The sequence below is a fragment of the Cetorhinus maximus genome, chromosome 30, assembly GCF_964194155.1.
Source record: "Cetorhinus maximus chromosome 30, sCetMax3.hap1.1, whole genome shotgun sequence".
Lineage (NCBI taxonomy): Eukaryota > Metazoa > Chordata > Chondrichthyes > Lamniformes > Cetorhinidae > Cetorhinus > Cetorhinus maximus.
Genome location: NC_135908.1, coordinates 19,781,521 through 19,803,877, shown reverse-complemented (window position 1 = coordinate 19,803,877; position 22,357 = coordinate 19,781,521). Strand labels below are relative to the sequence as shown.

The window sequence follows — 22,357 nt, the reverse complement described above, 5'->3', positions numbered from 1 at the left end:
AGCAACCCATGGTCAAATTTGAGTGAGCAGTTCTTTCAATCATGAGTGCATGCAGTGAGGAGACACAAGAAAGAGCAAGAGATTACAAAAAGAGTCTCACCTTATAGCAAGAACTGTCAAGTCAAAGCAAAATGCATGCTGTCAGGTCAAGCGCATTAATAATAAGGCAAAATGTGAAAGTTTATGAACCTCTAATTTATGAACTTTCAAAAGTATCTCCAAAACAGACAGGGAAGAAATTCATAATCCTACTGATGAGAACATTCGTAGGAAGATCTATTTTATTATTTTAGCATTTCAATGTTTGCTACACAAGGGACAAAAAAAAAAGCTTCAACTAAATATAAACGCGACTTATGCAACATTCAAGTGATTAAGGGCTATGCTACAATCAGAAATGATTCAACGGTCCATCAGAAAAGATTCAACGGTCAATAAGACAGAACCAGCACAGGAGCTTTGCTAAATTCCTTTCAAAAATATTAGCCGAACGACTGCTAGCATCTATGTACCTAAAAAAACAACACTGATCTTTGTAACAAACTGCAACAGTTACAGATTCTGACACTTTTTGACACGAGTTCTCCTCTGAATAGGCAGAATACCCCAGAATGTGACAGCACTTTCAGGTAGTGGATCTTTTCATAAAAACAAGCCAATAGTTGCTCCAATGTTTTGATGACTTCGATGGCATTGTGATACCATCAGAGGGCTGCACCATCTGTAATATCACCGCAAAACATGCAGCTGTAAAGAGGATGTGTCACTGCACACACCTCTCTTAAGGATCAGTAACAGGAGAACAAGAAATCATGTCATTGACATCCTTTTCCCTGTTGCTTTCCTAGATCATTTGACAACTTTAAGCAGCAAGTGCTGACAACATCACTGAGAGGAGTTACCATCTGCGAGTGACGCCAATGAACATACTTAAACCACCCACGGCCAAAGCCAATAAATCTTTGGATGGGTTCATTAGTACTCAGCTTAAAATGAACTTTCAAACAAATTTTATTCAGTTAAAAGTTAAAATCATAACCTTGTGTAAGTTTTTTTGAAAACTGATTAGGCTATTAACAAATTATTCTACAGACCCCCCAGCACACCCTCCCATTATTAATAAAGGTATGTACATCTGTAATTCTTAAAAACTTCTTCCTCTTCTTGCTTGGGCTTTGCCACATGAAGAACAGCCAAAGTATACTGCCAAACTTCAATGCTGCCCTTGGCTGCTCCCAGAACGTACAAATCACATTTTGATTTTCTCTCCCTCTCACGGAACTATGTCTGGCCTCCAATTCACATCTAGCTGCATGTTGAGAGTTGACTCCTGGAAGGGCAATGGTGGTGTATGGTAATGTCACTGGACTAGTAATCTACTGGCCCAGGCTAATGCTCTGGGGAAACAGGTTCAAATCCCACTTTGGCAGCTGGTGGAATTTAAATTCAATTGATAAAATCTGGAATTGAAAGCCCTTATCAGTAATAGTGACCATGAAACTATTGACTGTTGAAACCCATCTGGGAGGAAATCTGCCACCCTTACCTGGTCTGGCCCATATGGGACTCCAGATCTACATTAATGGGGCTGACTCTTAACTACCCTCTGAAATGGCCTAGCAAACTGCTCAGTTCAAGGGCAATTAGGGATGGGCAATAAACACAGGCCTTGCCAGTGATGCCCACATCCCAAGAAAGAATAAATACTTTTTTTTAAAAATGTAAAGAAGCAGAAAATTCAACTAACACCCCTCCATATTAGGCTGGTGCTCCATAGCATTGAACTGTTGGGCATTGCAAACTGGCCATTTTTTAAAGGTTTGCTTCCACTCAACAATGTTTTAATAGTACAGTTACATTGCTACCCTCTGCTCTGCTGTATCCTTATGAAGGTGTATCCTTACTACTTACAATGTGAGAGAACATTCATCAGCAGTCCCTTACAACACATCAATAAAGTAATACCTGCAAACAGTCTGAATACTTTAGACTTTAAATGAACCTAATCAGAAGCTGTTTGAAGATACTCCACGTAACACAATGAAATAAGGCCCCATCTTTAACTTAGTGACAAAATATAATTTTCTTTTAAAATCCTTTATATGCTCCTGCAAATGTTCCAACCTCTATATACTAGTTTATCCAGGATTTTATTGCACTATCATAAATTAAAATAGGTAAAAACTACTTTTGTTATCTATAGTAGGGTTAGATGGGCTGAATAAGCCACCACTAACTACGCTCATCACAAGTTACACAGCTCCAACTGGGAGCACAATGAAATACTACTTTCATGGATCTCCTCGACAAGTCTGGTGACAGTAAATTCGCTCTGTGCATATCAAAGGAGCAAATTTCTTGTAAGATCCTCCTTAGAAGTTAACCTGTTGTGCATTGCGGAATCCACTACTGAATGGCAACAGGGTTTAATACTCCCTGAATGGCTCTTTCGGAGGACGTGCTCTGTAGTATGTTACCATGATTCAATCTCAGATCTGGGCTTGTGAAGAAAATGAATTCTCTGTTGTGATTGTGTATTGTTTTGATTTAGTTACCTCTTTGCGGGAACTTGCTTAAAGAAGTTACTAAGTACTGTACAAAGGAACACAAAGTAACAAGTTTCCTCAGCTAATGACTTCATCTGCTGAAACTAGTTTAGTTCTCATAAGCAGAAACTCTCTAGTTGTTCTTTACAGACAGGAAAATGAATTGTTGTGAGGTACTCCTGGTGTAAATTAAACTTTATAATAGGCTCCACCACTGCCTGTTGCATGACTCGTTTCATCTGCTGTCACAAGAGAAGTCTTAAATGAATCTGGACTCAAGAAATTTCAGTCACTTACGTCTCAAGTTGCCACAATACTAACTCCAGAGTGGAAGAAACAGCACCTACTGCTTTTACATTCAATCAAATCTCTGATTGGGATGAGATGAGAAGAGAATCAGCTTGCTCTGCTCCGAACTGTAGAAGCAGCAAAAACATCACCTGTTCTCCAAAACAGATGGCAAACTTGATTCAGTAACTTCAGTGAAGCCATTTTACTCTCCTAATCCAGCCTTTAAGTAAAATCCATATTACATGTAGGGATCAATTTGAAAACAACCGTTAAAGGATACTCTTTCGAGTTATCAACAGTCACAGATTGCAACTCTTTTGAGTACAATCACAGTTCTTGGTTTCCGGGAGTGGGACATGAACCCACAACCCTCTGATTCAAAGGCGAGGGTGCTATGAACTGAGCCACAGCTGACACCTCAACAACCGTTAAAGGATACTCTTTCGAGTTATCAACAGTCACAGATTGCAACTCTTTTGAGTATAATCACAGTTCTTGGTTTCCGGGAGTGGGACATGAACCCACAACCCTCTGATTCAAAGGCGAGGGTGCTATGAACTGAGCCACAGCTGACACCTCAACAACCGTTAAAGGATAGTGCAAGCTCCAACTAACTGTCCAGAACAGGTAATCAAATACTCCCCATGCCACTTTGTCTTCCCTGCCAAGTGATTGCAAGGTGTCACATCATGCAATGGTTATTTGGGGCAGTGATCTTAAAGGTCATCTCAAATAAAGAGGAGACTGGTATAACTTAAGCAAGTATTTTACTGACAAGGGCTGCCACATTAATCTTGAAACACCCTAACCCCAAACACGGCAAATTAACTACATACAAAATTATATTCAGCTGTCATATTAGAGAATAAAAGGGGAAGAGATTGCACTTATCACATCCTTGAGCCACCCCAAAACACTTCATAGCCAATTGTTTCTATGGTGCAGTTAGTTATTTGTGGGTGAATGCAGGCAACAAGGTCCCACAAATAGCAATTAAGATGAATGATCAATTTAATAGGTTATTTTTCATGTGATTTGGGGAGGAAGGCCTTCCAAGACACTGGGAGAAAACTCGACTTTTCTTTGAAGAACAGTCAATGGAACAACGATCAACAACAACCTCAGCTTAATGCCACAACTGACAGACTGTACCTCTGACAATCGAGCACTCTCTCAGATTAAAGTGGCAGCCTAGATTGTGTGCTCAAGTCCTGGAGCGGAGTTTCAACCTTCTGACTTGACGGCTACAGTTTGACTTTGTCTTGGCGTACTGAATCCCTATCCAAAATATTTCTAACGTAACCATACTGTAATTTTCACTAATATAGTGATTCTCATGTAGTGACACAATTCCAGGTCCTTTAAAAAAAAAACACGATGCGGGGAAAATGGATGCCAAGCTAAAATTAGAAAAGGAAATTGCCGTCAAGAATGGTCAGATAGGCTTCTGAAGTTGGGGAAGAGTGCAACTGAGTTTAAGTGTGCAGGTTTTAAAGTTATGCCAAGGATTACAAAGCGGACGGAAAGGGGAAATGTGAAGTAGACCATATTCCGAAGAGCGGACCGTGCAAGTTATGGAACGACCTGCGAAGGAGGATTTTGAAAGAAGAGCACTGAGAGGCAATGAATGGGGATAGGTAGGGATGAGAAATAAGTGAAACTCAGTGTGATGTGGAATGCAGGCAGAATAGTTACAAATCATCAAAGGCAGGCATGCAAGTTTCTTCCCAAAATGGCACCTTTCAAAAGATACTAATTTTTCTACCCCAAAAGAATAAGAATTTAACTATCATGAACTTGATAGTTGAAGCTAGATTACAGCAAGGGGTTTTAATATGAACAAAATACTGGAGTTACCAAAGAATTATTTATTTTTAACTAGAAACGCTTATCTGGGTAATTGAATTATACATCATTTCTAGCTACTGATAAATCTCAGTTCCTCGCCTCCAATCTCTGCACCCAGGTTTACAGCTTCCTTTGCTCTCAAATAACAACTGCATTTTTATTTAGGGCAGTCCCAAAAATCACAGATAAATTAGTAACGTTACATCTTTCCTACAAAGTAAAATTTAAACACATGAATCAATTTTCTAACTTCATCATGATACAACATGTTCATGGTGCATTTATTTTTATATAAACCTACTACTGTAACTTCAAGCCTGATCTTTGAATTATTTGTGGAGGATTGGGTAGCTTCCCAAGTCTAATCTATTCATCTACTTCACTCTCAGCAGTGACTTTTCTATCATATATTTTTGTAAAAAATGTAACAAGTACTTCACTAATTATTAAAGGATACAATTGTATCTCGTGCTACATTCAACTAAACAACTATTCTGAAAGCAAAATTGACAATATTTCAATTTAGACTAACATGAAGATTATTACTAAAATTTTGGAATGATTTGTTTTGAGAGATACTGTTATCAGAAGTGTCTGCTGCTGAAATGCCTTGTGCAATTCTATTATCCCAGATGGCTGTTTAACACCAAAACTTTGGCTTTAGTACCTTCAAATAATTTACTAGTTCACTAGTTAGCTAATCAAAGCTGAACTGTAAGCCAACAACAACATAACACAGCTAAACAAGTAGATGAATACAGCCCTCAAAAACACAAACCAGAAGAGACTGACATCCTACAATGTAGGAAATCCTCTTCTGGGTGTAAACTCCCTGCAGCATGCTTTCTTTGGACTGGTTGGCACAGTGATTCACCAGATCGATGCCAACTGCTTCCTGGATATCACTTCAATGAAGTCTGAGGTGGTGGACAGACGCCTCGCCAATAGTTCATTACATTTCAAAGGCCCCTCAGCTGCAGATTTACATCACGATTTTGAAGCAATGGCCAAACAATTTATACCATCCTAATCAACAGAAATCCAGCTAAACCACTGCAGATGTCAACTATTTTGTTGCTTGGTTTTAAAACTGTTTCACTGCATGTTGCAAAGAGAATGCAACTGCCTGAGTTTCACAAAGCCTCACCTGAGGGGCTAAGCTCTGGAATTCACTCCTTAACCCACTCAACCCTCTGATTCCTTTCCTCACTTTCCCCCTTTAAGATACTCCTTAAAAATTACCTCTTTGACCAAATCTTTGACTTAATATCTTTTTATGTGACAAGGTGTCATAATTTGTTTTATAATGCCTCTATGAAGCTATAACTTCCTGTTGAACCTTCTAGACATGTATAGCAGCAAAGTTCTTTGGGGGGGGGGTATGACAGAGATAAGGAGGTACTGAGCACAGTTTGTTCAATTGGGTTTATGGAAGGGGGACCTCAAAAGTATAATTAGAACTGTAATCATGGTCAAAGGAATTGAACTTCAAATTAGCCAAAGTACCCAGGCCACTGCTGTGGTCAAGTTTTGTAGCAAATATAACTATGGGATAAAAACACTAATGATATAATTGCAGATTGTCAGTTAATTGTGAACAATGAGGGGAGAGAATCAGGCCTTAAGATGAATCAACTCTGACAATAGTGACATTACAAGGTGTCAGTAAATTTCACATACGGCATCCAAACCACATTCTGTTCTGCAGATAGGGGAAAAGCACTTCAAAAATCTGATGACCAAAATGTAACACGACTGCTCTGAAAAGTTTAGCCACATGTGATTAATTAAGAATAGAGATATGGCTAATTGTAATTCCTAACTAAAAGAGTAATGGACACCAATGCTGGGCAAGTGGCCCACCCTCAGATTTGTTCTGTGTATGCACACACACTTTAACCTTTCTATGCATTTAGTGATAAAACAGTTGAGATGAAAATCAGAGTGTCCGAGTCCTTAGTAAATAAACATGCGCGTATGAAGTATGTTTATCTGTATGAGAATACATGCGAGGCATTTTCTCCTGAAGTTAGCACATGTGGTTAGGAACAGTGTTGCTGTAACCACACCAGTCTACACTTAAATAGCTGTGTGGCTGCCACATCATTTACATTACAGTTCTCATGGGGACTGGAAAACTACAGCCCCCAGGATGCTTTGCCTGCTTCCCTCCTGCTTTGCCTGCTTCCCTCCAAATTGCATTGGCATTCAGTGTGCAAAGCTTCAATCTTAAGTTTAAACAGTAATTTACCCAGGCAAAGCTGCAGCATGAAAGCAGAAGGCAGTAGCTTGGCTCTGATAGTCCTACACATTGAGCTAAACAATTGTCGCACTCTTAGTGTAAACTGAACTTTATCATCTGCATAATAGGCTCCACCCACTGCCTGTTGCATGACTCCTTTCATCAGCTGTCACAACAGAAACCTTAAATGGATCTGGACTTAAGAAATTTCAGTCACTTACATCACAAGTTTCCACATTACTAACCTCACAACAATGCATCTTCCTGCCGGTAAAGAACAGCTTGAGAGTTTCTCCTTATGAGAACTGAACTAGTTTCAGCAGATGCAGTCATTAGCCAGGGAAACTTGAAAACTTGTTACTTTGTGTTCTTCTGTACAGTACTTAGTAACTTCTCTAAGCAAGTTCTTGCAAAGAGGTAATTAAATCAAAACAATACACGATCACAACAGAGACAAGCATGATATAGTAATGTTAAGACCACCATCCTCTCAATACTTAAACCTGAATGAACAAAACAAGAATATCCTCCCTCTGCAGGCAGAAAGGATGTTAAATATTCTGGCTTTCTGGGGTGTACATGCAGAGGGGGAAAAAAAAAATCACAAAAATAGCAATTATCCAACACTAAACTGATGTTAATCAAGAGACAGGACATATCTGGGAATGCCCTGTTACAGCAGAGGGTGTCCTTATAGAAGATATTGAGAGGACAAAACACACAGTTTTAATCTGCTGAACTGATAATAAACCTGGTGTAGGGACACCAAATGCTGAGTAGAAAGGCAGAAATTACTCTGCTCTCAGCATAAAAATTCATCCAATTACAAAGGCAAAAAAAGGACAGACTTTTCCCCATCCCTTATCAACAATTTAATTGTCATAAATTGAATAAACAGCGAGACTTCCAAAATTAAATAAGGTGGAGAAAAACACATCTGTCATACAGATAGGGATCCGGGAATCGATAATAAAACTAAATACTTGCAAGGAATAAGAAGTTTACAAGACACACCGGGAAGTTCTGTCATACTTCCATATGCAAGTCCCTGGGAGCACGACAAGTCTCTCAGACACATCCTTCAGGGATTTACTTTTCAACTCCCTCTTACACCATGTCACATACGGGGGCTGACCAGTGATCGGAAGCAACAATGTGATTTGTTGTGAAATTCTGTGCTTCAAACAATCACTTAACTTGCATTTTGGAGAAGTAAAATAAGAGCTGATTTTTCTCACTACTTATTCCAAAAACACTGGAAATTTTAAGTTAAGACATTCTCGGTGTGTTGGTGATTACAAATAACCATGACCTTCTCAAATCACCATCAATCATCACCAATATCGAATGTATACACTGCAAACAGCAATGAACACCCGCCCTGATCTCAATTCACTGAGTCAAACTAAACAGGAATATTTTTGCTAAAGTTTTTTTTTCAGGTTTACTTCCATTGTTGGCATCATCTCACCACCACAAAAGCCTCAGTTTACTGAACCATACATCAGATAAACTACATTTTCCTTATGAAAAACTTTTCTATGAAAACACTCATGACCATTATCAGCAGGTATGCAGCATTTAGCCTTTCATGCAGTTAAAAAAAAACCAAGTACAGTCGATTCCAAAATCAGGCTCTAGAGAAAGCATTCAAGAATTATCTTTTGACTGAATATATTGTGTTTATCTCCAAATAAACAATTACAGTTCAATTTACACTATCTCAGTAATCTCATCCAGCCCCAGAATCCTCCAAATTCTCTGAATTCACTATTTCTGGTCTCTGATTTCAATTGCTCCACCAATGGCATCCATACCTTCAGCAGTCTGGGCCCCAAGCTCTGCAATTCCCTCCTTAAACCTCTCCAACTCTCTATTCTCCTTTAAGACACTCCTTAAAGCTTACCTCTTTGGCCAAGCTTTTGATGAACTGCCCCAATATCTCCTTGTGTGGCCTGGTCTCAATTTACTTTATAATGTTCCTGTGAAACGCTTGGGGACTTTTAAATTACATTTAAGGTGTTATATAAATACAAGTTGTTGTTTCATCCTCTTATCAAATCTTTATCAATGCACCCCACCTCCCTTTTCTCTCATGCTTTATATTACACTATCCCAGCTCCTATCCTTTAGCGACAGTCCTATATATATATATATATACATATATACACGCCCAGCCTTCTTTTGTGCTGCTTATTAATTCCTCTACTCCTTTCCGTGCAGTGTAAAATGCAATACTTCACTTACTAATGTAGCCACTGTTTTTGTGAGTTTGCAGCTCCCAGCTGGCATATCAAACCCCTCGTATTAAACAAATCAAGCAGGGGTATAACACACAGGCTTGACGGGGTAATTCAGTGATTCACAGAGAAACCTAACAAATCATAGTCAGGGACATGCAACCTAATGGTCCCAAGTTGAACTCACATTAGCAGCCCACTTTAAAATGTGAATCCTTGCTGTACAAGTTGGGACTTAAAGTTACTTCTTACAGCCACCATGATGCATTACAAAATTACCACACAGCTGCTCTGCAACCCCCAGAATAGATCACCAGTCTAGTCTTGTATTTAACTGGGCCTCGCATCAGCACTGATCACTCCGGGATCCAATAGAGGTGCAAAGTGTTCGAAAGCAGGGTGTATGGAGGGGGTACGCAGTCACATTGGTTGTAAAGCTTGTAACAAGCACGCATTTTAATCTAGGAGGGTCAGCAAATGTGCCATCTCTTCTCCAGCTTCCCCAAGTACAATGGGACTGCTCGTCAATTCGTACCAACTGATTTCTCCCTCAAAACAATGTTCAGCACCCCAAACCTCCTAAAACATTTCACAAGAAGCTTTTAGTCTCAACCCCACTTCTTATTCATTCCACCTTGAACTTAAGTCTTGGAACACCCATCTCACAGTTCCTTTTCACACTGCAGTAACAGGACACCCCACATATCCTTATGTGCAGCAGTCACCCCACTATATCCTGATCTTCGCATATTCACATCACTGATTCTTACCTGAAGGCAGCTTCTGTTTGTCTAGAAACTCAGATTACTCAGTGCTTTTTTGTAAATTCTATATTGTAGGAATTTTGAAAAGACCACAACAAAAGTTTTTTTTCTCCTACACATCCTGAAATAACACAATTGAGAATGAATCTGCATTTATACAGTGCCTTTCACGGCATTGCAAAGTGAGGTGCAGCCAATGAATTGTAGTCACTGTTACCATCTAGGAAAGCTGGGCAGCTAATATATGCACAGCCTGCTCCCATAAACAAACAGGAGATAAGTGACCATATATTAGTAGTTTTGATAGAGGGATATAAATGTTAGCAGGGACACTGGGTCTTCTTTGAATAAATGCTTTGTGATCTTCAACATCCATCAGTCGGCGAAACGGAGACTGACACTTTTTTTTAAATCAAAAAGTGGACCTATTTACCCAGATCTATAAGCACTTGAAAGGACAGGGTGACAAGTTCAGATGGTGAACCTTTCGTTTAACGCAGAGCCACTCAACCTCAAGTGCTAACCTATTTGTTTTCAAGTCTGCTGCCCTCGCTTTCCGCTTAGACTTTGCAGCCGAGTATGAGGAGTTTTTTTTTTTGACGAGTCTGCCTCACACTGTGAGGATGGCCAAATAAACAAGTCAAGATGTTTACAGCCTGTCTTTGACATTAAAAGTTTTACAATGAGCTGACTCTCCTGCACCCCCCCCCCCTCTCTCTCTCTCTCTCTCTCCCCTCCCCCTTTTGGTCTCGATTATCCCGATCGCAGCTCGCCAGCTCTCAGACCCTCCCCAAAGCCACAAGCCAAGCCCCCAAATTTCCCTAATCCCCACCCCCCTCCCCATTCAGATCCCTCCCTCAGTGCCCCGTCCACACAAACCCGAGCTGCCCAAAGAGCGCAGCAACTTTCCCCGTGGATCCACAAACCCCTCCCACCCCCCCTCCTCCCTCCCCTCCCTCACTGGGTCCCCTCCCCTTCCCTCCACCCCGTCCCCTCTGCAGGCTCCTCCTCGGATGCCCTCAGCGCCAATCCCCGGCTCGCCTTCGGCCCCTTTCTCTCCTCGGATGCCCCTCAAGAGCCCGATCCCCGCACCCACCCCCCCCCCCCCCAAAAAACCCCCAACCACCCCCCCCCCCACCCCCACCCCCCTCTCCCCTAGGGGGGGGGGGGGTTGCCCGCGAAGGTTGGATCTGCCTCTCAACCCCCCCGGACGCCGGGGGCTCCGGCCCGAGAGGGGGGGGGGGGGGGGAAGGTGGGAGGGGCTGATCGCCGCCCCCACACCAACCAAACCCCCCACTCCCCTCCCCCCCCCCCCGGCTCCCACCCCCACCCCGTCCGATCGGCCGCTTCGATCCCGCCGATCGGGCTCCCCCTCCCCCCTCTACCTCCGAACGCGAGGCCGAGGCGCCGATTGTTGTGCAGGCCGCGGCGCCCCCTCCTCCTCCTCCTCCTCCTCACACCGAAGCATCGCAGCCCCTCTACCTCCTCCTCCTCCTCCTCCTCCCCCGCCGCCGCCACCACCACCACCACCAGCGGCGGCGGCGGCGAACACCTCAGCCCCGCGCGCGCACACACACACACACACACCGCGCCCCCTTCACTCACCGCTCCTCCGGCACAAGATGCAGACTAGCTCCCCCCCTCCTCTCTCTCTGGGTGTCCGGGGAAAACAAGCGGCGCCGCCGCCGGGAGAAATCCCTCCAGCCGGAGGGGAGGGAAATATTAAAAAAAAAAGCCAAACAGCTCCCGAGTGGAGAGCCGTCTGTTCGTCCGCTCGCCGCCTGTCAATCAACGGCGCGCCGCGCAGGAAGTCCCGCCTTCCCCTCCCCTCCTCCACCGCCTCCCGCCGCCCCCATTGGCCGGCGCCCCGCCGCCGCGGGCAGCCCCCGCCGCCCGCCCATTGGCCGGCGCCCGCCGTCCATCACCCGGCTGTCGTCTGTAACCTGACAACCAGCCGCGGGGACGGAAGTGCCGCCTCCTCCCCCCCAGCGCCCATTGGCCGGCGGCCGGAGCCCCGCCCCGCCCCGGTCCGCCCGGCGCGGCAGGCGCCTGATTGGAGCGAGGGAGCTGCCCATCGCGCGGCGGGCACCGCCCCCCCCCTCCCCCTCCTCCCCTCCCAGGGCGCTCCGGCGCAAAACAAACGGCGGGCTCGAGCCCCGCCCCCTTCCACGCGCTGATTGGTCGGCCCGCTGTATTTGTGGGGTCCGGGCCGTCTCTATTGGCCAGGCGCCACGTCCATCATCATAAAGGCTACGCATTTGCCTTTAATAGCGGAAGTGCCACGACTGGCACTGGCTCTATTACAGGGGGAAGCAGGTCACCATTTTCCACAGTGGGAGTCAGCAGTACAGGTTTGCATTCAGCTGCTGGTTTGTGGATGTTTTTCCTTTACCTCTCTACCTTCCCCCCCATTGCACATTATATTCCAAAAGATGATTAAAGTACAAGCTCTACTGCAAATTAATGCTGGGTCAGGCAACTTGTGTCGTTTGTGGACTGATATCCTTTTCTTATTTTCTTGTGTCGTTGCATTAAAATCTCTAGAGTGGTAGAATTTATTGTCAAAACTCTCATGCCTGTACACAGTGGAATTTTCTTCTGGTTAGTTGTATGTGTTTCAGAAAGATGGCATTTATGCATTCAAATTAATTATGAATTAACACCAACTCAAACTGTTTGCTTAAATTTAATGTTGTAATGCTATTTTGACTTTAATTTTAAAAGGTATGGATGTCTCCATGTATAATGTTTTAGCTTAATTGTGAACAGGAGTCAAAAATATTATCACAAATTCAATCTGCTCAAACTCCACTCCAATCTGTTGCTTCTACAGAAGCAAGACTTGGATGTTCAGCCCTTAGATTTTGGGAATGTCCTAGGGAGTTGTTGAGTTGGGTGATATGGACAGACAAACGTTTGGATATTGTAGGACATAAATTTCTTCGTGGACCCAAGTTACACTTCTCAAAAAGATTTTTACTGATGTGGCTTTAGATTAGGCAAGCTGCTGTTGTTATCAGTCATACTCCTTCAAAGCTTTGCCTCATGACACCCTTATTAGCTTGAACAGGAGACACCTGCTAGAAGTGTTACCAAATGTTAGGCCTTGTTTACAGGAAACTCATCAACTTCTATATGCCATGTGAAGAGAATCTTACACAAACCAGTATTGAGCTATTTTAAATAGCTGGTATCTTTCTTTGCAAGAAAAATAAGACCCCCAATGCTAAGTAGATTCTCTCTCACACACACACTTTCTGCAGTCCACTATTGTTGATTTTTATGCAGATTTGAGATTTATCATCAATTAAGATCCAGGGTGCACCTTGTGTCATGTGGAGCACTATAGACTGGGGGAACTGCATGTCTGATCCCTGCTGTATTAAGTTAGCTGATGAGAATATGGGCTTCTACCCTGGACAATGAAGAGTGGTAGAAAAAAAATCATTTGGTTCCTGTAGTTGCAATCAAAATTATACAATCTCTGCATCAATGCAGCACTTTTACCATTTAAAAAAAAAACTAGAGAGATTGGAAAGATCAATGAGAGACTTGGTCAAGATGGTGGTTGGGTGCTATGGAAAGGCAGCAAGGTTTAGGAAGTGACTTTGAACATGAAGCTGATTATTGGGGAGAAGGGAGGTGTGCATGAGGCATAAAGGCCAGTCAGAAGAATAGAACTTGAATGGGATTGCCGAACTGCAGGAGATTAAAGAAAGGAGCAGTGAAACAATGGAGGAATTTGAACACTAGGGTATGCATGTTAAAATTAAGGTGGTTAGGGATCAAGACCCAATACAGATCTGTTGGGATAGACAATTGGGAAGCAGTTCTTGGTGCAGGATAGGACCCAGGCAGCAACATTTTGGATGGTTACAAATAGTGGAGGCTGGCTAACCGAGCAATAGAACATTCCAGTCTAAAGATGACCAAGGGCTGAATGAGGGTTTCAGTTGCAGATGGGCTGAGGTACAAGGGGAGGTGACCAATGTTAAGAGGTGAAATGAGCAGTCTTTGGGGAGGATATGGGGTCAAATAATACACCAAGGTTGCAAAGAACTGCTGGAGCTACGGCAGAGCCTGGGACGGGGGATGAATCTGGTGGAGATGGTGCAGATTTGTGGCAGGGCCCAGAAGGATTATTTTGATCATCCTGACATTTAGCTCATTCAAAATTCTCCCCTCTATTTGCATCACCATTGGCAATCATGCCTTAAACTAGACACCAAACTCAAACTTCTTCCCTAATCCCATGTCTCCGCCTCTCTTTAAAACTCAGCTCTTTGTCTAAACTATTAGTCACCCCTTCTAATTGCTCCTTTGGCTTGTCATCCAATTGTTGGAAGATCATTTTCCAGATTAGGCAAATGGCAAGTGAGATTTGCTGTAGGAAGTGTGAGGTGGCTCATGGTGGTTGTCAGAATGAGGAGAATCTCCTAACTTGTCAGGTAAGAAAATCAAATGTGATTGAAGAACAAAAATATGGAAAACAGATACATAAATCTCTCAAAGTAACAACACAAGTTGCTAAAGCCACAAAGTATTGGAGTTCACTTCTAGAATGCAAAAGCAGGGTAGGATTAAAATTGTATATCACCTTGCTTAGATTACTCTTGGAGTACTATGTATAGTGTTCAGACAATACAGCAATGGAGAAGTACAAACTATCATTGAATCATTATATCCTAAATAGAATATTGACTAGAATCTTGGCAGAATTGAGAGAATGCAACCAGGAAAAGTTGAGCAGGTTTGGAACTTTTTTTTTCTATCTGGATATTATAAAGTAGTTTAATGTGTTCAATTTGGAGAAACTGTTTCCACTTGTTGTATTAGTGGCTAATATTCTAACAATTAATGATTTTAAGAGGAATTTCTTTACACAATGAGAATGTGGGACTCACTGCCACATGGAGTAGTTCAAGCAGAGAGCATTGAAGGGGAGGCTCAATCCCTACAGGATGGAGAAGGGAATGAAGGGATACAACGTGGAAAGAGGTAATTAAAAGTGAGAAGGGGCTTGAGTGAAATAAATGCCAACATAATGCAGCTGGGATGAAAGATGCACTTCTATAGTATGGATTCTATGCAAAGGCACTATACAAATGCATGGTATTAAAAGGAAGATTGGAGATGGTGGTGTTGGTCTGCAAGTGCAATGGATTCTGGGTTTTTAGAGAGAGTGATTAGGGCAGTCTTGAATGAGGCAATGCCTGAGGAGAGGGTGCAAATTACAATGTCAGTTTCCATTGAGGGGAAATTAGGTGGAAGTGCTTTCAGTAGGAATGAGTTATAACTGCAAAGTGATAAATCTCAGGTTTGGCAGCATTTGTGGAGAGAAAGAGTTAACATTTTGAGTCCAGTTTGACTACTCTTTGAAACTGAGGGGGAATGGGGTTGAGAGCAGATTGACTAATCCGAAGATGAGCTTGGAGAGAGGACATGTGGACTGATGGGAGAGGAGCAAGAGCGATTCCACATTAGGATAGGAGAGCCTGGTTGGGGAAGGGAGGGGTTGTCTTGGTAGGTGACTGAAAGGGGCTATAGCAGCAGAGGCAGGACGGGGATGGTCATGCCTGTGATGCCTCAAATGGCCAAACAGTTCTCTGCAAGAACCACTCAGCCAAGCTTTTCTTGATAGTCCTGCAGGTGTTTTTCTCTGCAGATTATCATCCAATTCCCTTTTGAAAGCCACAATTGAATCTGCCTCCACCACACATTCAGGTAATACAGCAAGTGTCCTTTGGTTCTCAATCCTTCCACTAATGGGAACGTTTTTTTCTCTATCTACTCTGTCCAGACCCCTCATGATTTTGAATACCTATCAAACCTCTTTTCAACCTTCTCCTCTTCAAGGGGAGCAACCCCAGCGCCTCCCATCTAGCCACAGAACTGAAGTCCCTCATACCCTGGAACTGTTCTCGTGAATCTTCTCTGCATTCTCTCTCAGCTTTTGTATCCCTTCCTAAAGTGTGGTGCCAGAATTGGACACTACTCCAGTTGAGGCCAAAACGATACTTTTAAAAGTTGTAACTTCCTTGACATTGTACTCTGTGCCTTTATAAAGCCCAGGCTCCTGCATGGTTTAACAACTTTCTCAACGTGCCCTGATTTGTGAACTTATACCCCCATGTCCCACTTCTCGGGCATCCCTATTACAATTACATACCTTATCTCGTGTTGCTTCTAATCTTTTTCCTAACAAAATGATCATACTTCAGTTCTGTACATTAAATTTCATCTGCCCCATGCCCATCCCTTCCACCAGTCTGTCTCTCAAAAATCTATCACTATTCTCCTCACAAGTAACAATGTTTCTGGGTTTTGTCATTTGCAAGCTTTGAAATTGTGCCCGGTTCAAGTCTGGGTCACCTAATATAGGTCAAGAAAAGCAATGGTCCTGGTACGGACGCATGGGGAATCACAATGTATACCTCCCTCTAGTCCAAAAAGAAATGGAAAAATGTGGAGTCATGCCTCAAATCACTGCCTTTCAGGTTAAAAAAAAAAACCAAATGGAAATTGGGTTGGGAGAAAAGTTTGAAAATTGACTTGACTGTCAGGTTGTCAAAAAACCTAGTTGGAGAGCCTAACGCTAGTACAGAGGAAGCACACTGGGCCCAAAACCCAGAGTATGATGGATCCAAAATGATTATTCATGCTTGATTGAGTCAATTTAGGCAGAACTTTTGTGAAAATGACTTGAGCAATGTGGCTTAGATCCTCGGACATCTGTCTTATAAACAGGAGATCCTGGCTTTGAATACCGGAGGTACCTCTCGCTGGTGAGTGGGTCATTACTGTGGTCAATTAACAAAATACTGATTCACTTTACTTTATGGCTTCCTTGTTTGAATTGGACCTCAGAATATTCCAATTTTGTGGTGACCTCTTAAAGTAGTATTTATGGTTTCTGTCTGATGAAACTGGGGTTCTTAGTGACTCCATTGAGGCAAATCTAGTTAGCTTCATTAATTTTGCAGCAAAATTATTCTCTCACAAGGCTGTGTTCATTAGAAATGTTGTCCCAGCCAAACTCGTACTCTTCAAACATCATGTTCTTCCATTGTCTGGGATGTAGCACAGCAGTGGAATGAATGATCTACTTGAGGAGAATTGAGGCTGCGAGGTGTAGTTTGAGGCAAATAATGACAATATCTTGGACAAGTCATACAACCAATGAAGAGTTGCTATTAAAACCGGAGACCAAAAGAACTCCCTGACCAAGATGGGGAAGAGACGGCTGGAATTCCTTGGGCACATGAGAAATCATGATTTAGAAAAAAGCAAAATACTGCAGATGCTGGAAATCTGAAACAAAAATAGCTGGAAAAACTCAGCAGGTCTGACAGCATCTGCGGAGAGGAATACAGTTAACATTTCCAGTTCTGATGAAGAGTCATACAGACTCGAAACGTTAACTGTATTCCTCTCCGCAGATGCTGTCAGACCTGCTGAGTTTTTCTAGCTATTTTTGTTTGTTTCATGATTTAGAAAGCCTGATGCTGATGGGAAAGATCATTGGTAAAAGAATTCCAAATAAGAGAAGCATATTATCTAAATGGTGAGAGATTGCAGAGGGATCTGGGTGTCCTAGTGCATGAATCACAAAAGGCTAGTATGCAAGTGCAGCAAGTAATTAGAAAAGCTAATAGAATATTGTTTATTGCAAAGGGAATTGAATACAAAAGTAAGGAGGTTATGCTTCAGTTATACAGAACACAAGTGAGACCACATCTGGAGTACTGGCCACCTTATTTAAGGAAGAATGTAAATGCGTTGAAGCAGTTCAGAGAAGGTTTGCTAAACTTCTCTGGAATGGACAGGTTGCCTTCTGAGCAAAGGTTGGACAGGCTGGGCTTGTATCCATTGGAGTTTAGAAGAGTAAAAGGCGACATGATTGAAGTATATGAGATCCTGAGGGGTCTTGACAGGGTGGATGTGGAGAGGAGGTTTCCTCTTATGGGAGAATCTAGAACTCAGAGTCACTGTTTAAAAATAAAGGGTCGCCCATTTAGAATTGAGATGAGGCACAATTTTTTTCTCAGGGTCGTGAGTCTTTGGAATTCTCTTCCTGAAAAGGTGGTGGAAGCAGAGTCTTTTTAAGGAAGAGGTGGATAGATTCTTGGTAAGCAAAGGGGTGATAGGTTATCAGGGGTAGGTGGGATGCAGATTTCAGGTTACTACCAGCTGAATGGCGTACTCCCGCTGCTTGTTCTTATGTTTGTATAGGCAAAGAATGATCTTTCTAAAGAGCCTTGCAAACTGGATGAATGTATCATCAATGAAGATTATCCATGCCTCCAGAGCAAGCATAACATGGAGGTCCATGGCTGTCAATGCCCTCTTGGACCTGACGAGAGACTTGAGGTAAGAATATGTGAGGTGGGTGATTTTTTTAAAAAAAAGACACTCACCAAAAGGGGACATTGCCATTGTTTTAAAAATTCTTAGTAACTACTGTTGCTGGCTTTCCACAAGATCACAGCTGGAGATCAGTCTCTTTGCCTTGGCATTTGTAATTCCCCATACTGGCAGGAATGTCAAATCTCCTCCGGGTCATATGGAGGTGAAACCAGCCTGGTCTTCCAGTGGGGAAAGGAGAGGTAAGAGGCCTTTTGTTCACAGGTGGGAGCACCTCTTGGGTCTTGAAGACGCTAATGGGCACAGTCAAGATGTCTGTCCTCTTTAGATGGGCACATCAGGATGTAACAAGGATGGGTTACATTTTAGGGACTAGAAATATCTTAAACAAAACCGATACACTTGTTGCTTCTGTCTCAGATGCACAGGTATACAAAAAGTCAATTTCAGTTGTATTTACATGCTGCAGTACTTCCCATTTTGACAGTTGATAGTCTGTCTTAAACCGAGTGGATTTGCCAGGCTGGAGTGTGGAGCAGTTAACTAATTTCTACTATGGGTGTTGGGGGTGGGGGGGTGGAAATAGTGCTGCAGGAAACCTGTGCTTCAAGGCATTGAAAAGAACAGCCTTTGGGAGCAATTACATTTGGATCCATAGGAAGTGATAGTGAGGGCCAGAGAATGAGTGGGTCTGCTTTCTGGCCTGCCTAATCAGCAATGCTGAAAGCTTAGTTTGTCCTCAGCATAAATGTTCACCTCTAATACTTGTTTGGGGAAACTCTCAATACTTTCCGTCGTCACATAAGGTGACAGCATCAAGCAGGCCATCATTGGGCTAGGAAACCATATTGCTCCTTCTAGTCCAACAATATTCATTGCAGGTCATTACCTGCCCCCACCCTCATTTTGAGACCAATAGTGTAAATAGAATGTCAGTGTGATATGACTGTAAAAGAAAATGGACATTAATCTCTTGCTGCTGTTTGATGTAAATGCTTTGATTCCCACGCATATAACCATATAAATACTATGGTTACAAGAGCAGGTCAGAGGCTAGGAATCCTGTGGTGAGTAACTCACCACCGGATTCCCAAAAGCCCGTCCACCATCTACAAGGCACAAGTCAGGAATGTGATGGAATACTCTCCACTTGCCTGGATGAGTGCAGCTCCAACAACACTCAAAAAGCTCAACATCATCCAGGATGAAGCAGCCCATTTGATTGGCACCACATCCACAAACGTTCACTCCCTCCACCACTGACGCACAGTGGCAGCAGTGTGTACCATCTAAGAGATGCACTGCAGTAACTCACCAAGGATCCTTCAACAACACTTTCCAAACCCGTAACCTCCCCCACCTAGAAGGACAAGGGCAGCGGACGCATTGGAACACCACCCCTCCAAGCCACACACTGTCCTGACTTGGAAATACATCACCATTCCTTCATTGTTGCTGGGTCAAATCTGGAACTCCCTAACTGCACTGTGGGTGCACCTACACAACATGAACTACAGCAGTTCAAGAAGGCAGCTCACCACCACCTTGAGGTCAACTCGGGATGGGCAATAAATGCTGGCCTAGCCAGTAATGCCCACATCCTTGTATTTATTCGTTCAAGTTGTCCAGGTCTTGCTGAATATGGACAGATTGCTTCAGTATCTGAGGAGTCATGAATAGTGCTGAACATTGTGCAATCATCAGCAAATATCCTCAATTCTGACCTTTTGATGGAAGGAAGGTCATTGATGAAGCAGCTGAAGATGGCTGGGCCTCAGACACCAACCTGGGGAACTCCTGCAGTGATGTCCTGGAACTGAGATGATTGACCTCCAGCAACCACAACCATCTTTCTTTGTTCTAGGCATGACTCCAACCAGTGGAGAACTTTCCCCCTGGTTCACATTGACTCCAGTTTCACTAAGACGCCTTGATGCTATGCCCAGTCAAATTCTGCCTTGATATCTCACCTCGCCTTTTGAATTCAGCTCTTTTTGTCCATGTTTGGACTGAGGCTGTAATGAAGTCAGGAGCTGAGTGGCCCTGGTGGGACCCAAACTGAGTATCAATGAGCAGATTATTGCTTGGTAAGTGCCACTTGTTAGCACCATCAATGACCTCTTCAATCACTTTGCTGATGCTCGAGAGTAGACTGATGGGGCAGTAATTGGCCGGGTTGGATTTCTCCCACTTTTTGTGGACAGGATGAACCTGGACAGTTTTCCACAGCACTGGGTAGATGCCATGTTGCTGTATTGGAACAGCTTGGCTAGGGGTGTGGCTAGTTTTGGAGCACAGGTCTTCAGTATTATTGTCAGAATGTTGTTCCAGGCCCATAGCCTTTGCAAAATCCAGTATCTTCAGCTGTTGATAATACATGGAGTGAATCAAAATGGCTGAAGACTGGCATCTGTGTCGCTGGGAACCTCCAGAGGAGGCCAAGATGGACCATTCACTCGATGCTTCTGCTTGAAGATTGTTGCAAATGCTTCAGCCTTATCTTTTGCACTGATATGCTGGGCTCCCCCATCATTTATGGAGCCTCCTCCTCCTCCTCCAGTGAGTTGTTTAATTGTCCACCACCATTCATGACTGGATGTATGTGGCAGGACTGCAGAGCTTAGATCGGATCTGTTGGTTATGGAATCTCTTAGCTCTGTCTATCGCGGTTGACACCTCGTTTTTCAGTATGGCTGGTGCTGCTTTTGGCATACCCTCCTGCACTCTTCATTGAACCAGGGTCGATCCGCTGGCTTGGTGCTAATGGCAGAGTGGGGGATATGCCGGGCCATGAGCTTACAGATTGTGGTTGTATACAATTCTTCTGCTGATGAAGTGCCTCATGGATGTCAGTCTTGAGTTGCTAGATTTGTTTGCAATTTAGCACACTGGTAGTGCCACACAACACGATGGAGGGTAGCCTCAAATGTTAAAACAGGACTTTGTCTCCAAGGACTTTGTGGTGCTCACTCCTACCAGTCCTGTCATAGACAGATGCATCTGCCAGGTAGATTGGTGATGAGGCCAAGTAGGTTTTTCCATCTTGGTTCCCTCACCGCCTGCTGCAGACACAGTCCTGTGAAAGAATAAATAAACAGTTTTTTTATACATCTGTCCACCTTCTTGCTTCTTTTAGACATGGGAAGCACTGCAAATAGTTCTTACGGCATGCATCACCTTGGCTCCATAACACTCCCTCACTCGAGGCAGAAGGTTATAGGTTCAAACCCCACTCCAGGCACTACTGACAGAGTGCTCCATTGTCAGAGGGTCTTGGGTAAGATGTCAGACAGCAGCTCTGTTTCAGGTGGCTGTTTAAAGACTCCAAGGTACAATTCGAAGAGAAGCAGGGGGAATAATCGTCTCTCAATTAAAAGCACCACTGAAACAAATTGAGTTGTCATTCACTTCACTGGAGCCTTACTGTGCACAAACTGGATGCCCACTGCACTTGGATGTAATTACATCCATGTGGCATGCTTTGAGGCATTGATGAGAGAGACAATAAGGCACTGCCAGTCTGTCTTTGCTTCTACAAAATGGTTTTATAGGTTTTGTTGTTAGCAAATTTCTAAAATAAAGGTGGGAGTGAGGCTGTGTCCAGCAGGAATCGAGACGAAAACCTTGAGGTCTATTTGAGATGTAAGATCACAACTGGAGAGGGAGATGAATGTTGGATCAAGGCCAGTTTTTAAAGGGGTAAATAAACTGGGTTGCGGCTTTAACTCCCACCAGCGGTTCAGCACCAGTTCTTAATGCAAGCTTAGATCGCTGCGGTAATTGGATCCACTCCCATGGAATTAATTTTCCAGATTTGGGCAAACATTTCCGAATTAGTTGACTCCTAATACTTGGTACAGGAAATATGATCAAACCCATTGCCAAATCCCATCTTAAAACAGTCACACAGTTGGGAAAACTAATTATGCAAAATAGTTTGTGATCTCGCTGTTCCATTGAGAATGCATAACCAGATGATTAAATGACTGCAGTGTAAAGACTTAAAAGTTGGATATTTTCATTAGTACAAACCAATCTGCATAGTTCTCAGATCTTCCATTT

General features: G+C 43.2%; 1 protein-coding gene across 5 annotated transcripts in view; it reads right to left on the bottom strand.

Moving 5' to 3' along the window:
• The window catches only part of sin3aa (SIN3 transcription regulator family member Aa), a 126,816-nt gene extending 105,527 nt beyond the window's left edge, over positions 1 to 21,289 (bottom strand). For 3 of the 5 annotated variants that reach the window (XM_078532556.1, XM_078532561.1, XM_078532560.1), the window contains exon 1: positions 11,537 to 11,679. The gene's annotated coding sequence lies outside the window, so the exon portion shown is untranslated. Of the gene's footprint in view, positions 1 to 11,536; positions 11,715 to 21,271 lie in introns of those variants that run through there. The other 2 variants (XM_078532557.1, XM_078532558.1) reach the window with 2 other exon arrangements.
• Positions 21,290 to 22,357: the final 1,068 nt, after the last annotated feature.